Below are 4,954 nucleotides of genomic sequence, written 5' to 3' on the forward strand. Positions count from 1 at the left end.
TAGAAACACACAAGTTTTTGAAAAAAAAAAAAAACACATAAATTTTACATTTTCCCTCCATTTTGACGATAAATACAAAAAATTTATGTTCATCTTTATAATTCTTGTGCTTGTTGTTTGTAAGGCTTATGTGTTTTTTCCCCTTTTTTTTTTCAATTTGGGGGACGAATTTCTTATAACAAACATGTTAAAAAATCAAATAATTTTTAAGAAAAACATATAAATTTGTGGATGAAATAAAAAATAAAAATTTGTAAATAAAACCACAAAAATTTTGTGTGTTTCAGAAAAAAGTATTTAAATTTGTGATTCACGCACACATTTGCTGAAGATGATTTTTGTTAGGCTAATAAGTTATTAGGTCAACTTGGTTTGATTCAGTACTTAAAAGACTTGTTCAGCTAGCACTATCAAATAAAAAATTTGATATTTTCAAAATACACGTAGGATGTTCATAGATCGGATCGGATCTAATATCTACATCTTTTAGGATTAGATCTGATTCGATCTGCTCTGCACATTTGTGAATCAGATAAGTCAGATATCGAATATATCCGATTAAAAAATAAAAGATAGAAAATATACCTAAAAATTTAAAAAGCTAAAAAAAAAATAAAATTGAAACATCTTTTTTCATAAACCAAGAACCAGAACCAAAATACAATTCACAATAGGAAAAATTAGAAATTTCATAGTTAATAATAACACCAAATTTCACATCAGTCATATAGATCTAGAATTTTCTAACAATAGTACCAAAGAAAATTAATACCTAATAGTTTCTAAATTTACTTAATAATATTTAAATTTAAAATAAAAAAATTTAACCCAAATATAGAAGGAATTCCAAAGGCCAGAAGTAGAATGACAAGGAGGCGAGGAAGAACACTGAAATAGAGGCGAGGAATAGAGGCTAAAGCTAGAAGTAGAATGACAAGGAAGCGAGGAGTAATGAGTGGCAAGCGACGAAGCCAAGCGTTGAGCAGAGGATTGAGGGTGAGGGTGATTGACTGAGGGAGAGAGGATTGGACGATGCTAGCGGCACAGAGGAGTGACATGATTGAGGGCAAAAAGTGAAGAGGAACTGGTGGCCGGTGAGAGAGATTTTAGAGAAGAAGAAGTGAGGTGAGTGGATGAGAGAGAAGTGCTGAAAGTGAAAGGAAGTAATAGGGTTTGTTTGATTTCAGAAACTAACATATATTATTTATTTATTTTTAATTAATAATATGCGAATTTGGAGATTCGTAGATCGAATATGTAGGTATCTATCTGAAATCAACAATTCGATTCTATTAGTGTACAGATCAAATCTCTATCTGCGATTTTTAGATCAGAGGGGGGGAGGGTAGCAGAAAGAGCCACGTAGTTTGGGTTTCGGACAATGATGAACTGCTAGTCTGCTGGACTTGCCTGTGACGTCACAAGGGTCAATGGGATATTCGGGGTAGAGGGCGATGACTGAGCAGTCTCCGGGGATCCGGTGGAAATTCTTCCTCTACCACGACCACGAGACCTACTCGTTCTACCTCTGTTACTTGTCGTCATGTCTTCAAAGACAATATATTATTAACACTAATCAGCATATAGCCACAAAAACCTTAATTACCCAGATACAAGAGGATTATATGTCATGTATCCCGTTAAGTCCAAGTAATTAGAAGTTTAGGAGAAATTTACTTTCAAGCTAGTATTCAAGTGAGATAACTTTTTCAAGAATCACAAGAATTCATATAGAACAAGGGTTGTTCTTCCGATATACCCAGATTCATAAGATGAAGAGCAAAAGTAATCCTTGAAACTGAATCAATACATTAATTAAAATAGAATGATAATAGTGTTAATCCATAGAAATAAACAGAGCTCCTAACATTAACCAAGGAGGTTTGGTGGCTCATGACTCAGAGAGAAAACTAGGGTATGGAAAATGTGAAAGAGCGTAAGAGAGAAGATTCCCCGAAGGGCTAAATCTTTTTCCTTTTATATCTAACCTAATTTGATTTGAAACTAAAATAAAATAATAAATTCTAAAGCTAAAATATTTTGTTTATAAATAAAAATAACTAAATAAAAGAAAATACAATAATTAAAAGCTAAACCCAACTAAAGATGCTCCTTAGGTAAAGGTGGATCCGTGTCATTGGTGCTAAATGCCAGATTCGGCATTTAGCGCCCTTGTGGGCAAAAGCTCCTCCTTTGATTCTATCTTCCTGGCACTAAACACCAGGCACCCCAATGGGCAAAGGCTTCCACGCATTTTTGAGTTGCTGGCACTAAACATCTAGGTCTGCATTTAGCGCGGCTTGGCAGGTTCCAAACTCTTCTATTTTCTTGCACACGAACTCCGCCAAACCAATCCAAACTTCACCTGAAATAATTAAAATACTAAAGTGACTCAAAGTAGCATCCAAGTAGGCTTCAAACACTAAAATTTAAATTAAAACTTAATAAGTTTATAGCAAGAATAAATAGAAAATAAAGAAAAGATGCTCACACATCAACCATGAGCTCACGTGTCGATTTACACCCTACAGCTCGACATTACCTAAGAACCAGTCTTAGATATGGTTTTTCAGATGTTCAGTTGCATATAAGTTCTATAGTCGAAGCCATTCAATCAACTTTAAATTATTGTATTAAGCCCTATGGCATAGCCGTTCAGTTGACTTTAGATTGTATTAAGCCCCTCGGCATAACTGTTCAGTTGACTTTAAATTTCACCAAAATGCCTACATCTGGATAACAGTTCTCAGCTTGTGGGTGTCCCCACTATATATTCAAGCACTGAGCAAGCAGGATGAATCCCTCAACATTGCTAGGCATTTAGTCATTCATTCAACACTCTCAGTCATTCCTTTCATTATTCAGTCTTTCATTCATCCCTTTCATGATGGGTTCTCTTTCTTTTTAAGCTCTAATTAATCCTTAAACATAGCTTTTTCTTATCTTTTATTTGGTGCTTTGCACCTTGAGCCTAGCCGTGACCCTAAGTGTTTTGTCTCAAGCTTAACTTGACACAAAAACACCACAAGCACTTAACTGGGGAACCCTTTGAGTTCAAAATTTTCTTTTAATTTCTCCCAGTCAGTAGTGTTTAGAGCCTTTGGTATATTCTGTAATTGCACTTGGTCTCGACTCTTAGTGCTCTGTCTCAAGGGTTACTTGACACATTCACACCACAAACATATAGCTAAGAAAATAACTCTTTGAGCTTTTAATCATATTTGACCTTCCTAGTCATTGATGCTCATAGCCTTTGACCTTGCTTTTTATTTTCTTTTTCTTTTGCTTCAAGGATTAATTTCTTGTTTAATTTAGAGAATTCATAATATTTCTCTAAGTTCCAATACCTCAAGAATCAATATTCTTGGCTTCAATATCAATTATGCACTATTCAATTCATACATTCAGAATCATAGATAATACCAACAGTTAAAATAACTAGGATAGCTCAGAATATATAACTCAAGTCTCATGCATTTTACTACTTTTTTTTTTCTGATTTTTCAAGCTCAATGAGCAATACATGAGACATTTTTTTCAAAATAAACACAAAATATAAATTTAAATAACTAAGCTAGAAAAACAATAAACAACTACTAATAAGCATGCAAAGGCTTCAAACAGATAACAAAAAACAAAATAAAATACTAAAAAATAGAAAATAATTAAAGTAGAAAATAATGAAACTTAACCACCTCAGTCCTGGTGGCTGCTCCCTCTTGGGAATCCTCTCCAGTGCCTCAGCTCCTCCAACTCTCACCTCTGATTCTGCTGCTCCTCTACTAGCTTATGAAGGAGGGCAGAGTGGTCCTGATGCTCTATCCTCAGCTGATCGACTGATGATGTCAGCTACCCAATAGATGTGGTCAACTGATCCCAATAATCACGTGGAGGGAAATAATATCCCTGAGGCATTTCAGGCTGCTCCTGCTGAGGAGGGGGAACTGGCTCCTGAGGCAGTGCTCATCCATGCTCCTTAGCGTACTCCATACCCCTCCTAGTGATCGGCCTATCGACGTTAATAGGAGTGTCTCCATCAATGCGAACTCGAGCGGCCTCATATAGGCGGAAGATGAGATGGGGGGAAGGCCAATCTAGCAGAAGTGGAGGCCTTCGCGGCTATGTCATAAAGCTCCTCAGGGATCACATGATACACCTCCACCTAATTACGGAGCATGATACAGTGAATCATCACAAATCGGTCAATAGTAACTTCAGACCAGTTACTCATGGGAATGATGGAGCACTGAATGAACTCCAACCTTCTCCGAGCAGCAAGCTTCAGATCATGCCTTCCCAACTGTTATGGCTGCCCCGTAGCATCACGCCTCTACTATGCTCCGATGAGGCATATACATAAGTGAGGACGTGGTCCAGTCTCTGATCAGTGTTGACTGTGTGAGTGTAAAAGTGGGATCATCTCTAGATGGTGGCAGCTGAAGTATATCCCTCACTCTCTCCAGACTAAACTCTAGGATCCTCCCTCAGACCATAGTGTGCCAGTTCTTTGGGTCGGGGTTCACGCCCTTGACATGCTTGTATGTTACCCAAGTATTGGTGTAGAACTCCCTGCCCATCAGAACACCAACATTGCTTACGAGGTTGCACAAAACTCCCCAACCCCTTCTCAGAATTTTTTCCTGGATCTCCAGATATTCATCTGGTTGCAAATTAAATCAGACCTCCGGGATCACCTTCTTTTTGCTCACAACTTCGTTAAAGTGATCCTCGTGGGTCTTGGAGAAGAACTGGCTAAAGTCAAATGGACCGGTTACAGGAGCCTTCTATTTTCTCTTTCTTGAAGAGGATTCTCCAGTTTTTGGTGCCATATGGATAATGATAGAAATGGAAAAGCAGAGTGCCCGAACACTGATAAGCGGATAATTTATACACTTTTTGGCATTGTTTTTACTTAGTTTTTAGTATGATTTTGTCGGTTTTTAGTATATTTTTA

Source organism: Arachis ipaensis, chromosome B05 (assembly GCF_000816755.2).
Source record: "Arachis ipaensis cultivar K30076 chromosome B05, Araip1.1, whole genome shotgun sequence".
Lineage (NCBI taxonomy): Eukaryota > Viridiplantae > Streptophyta > Magnoliopsida > Fabales > Fabaceae > Arachis > Arachis ipaensis.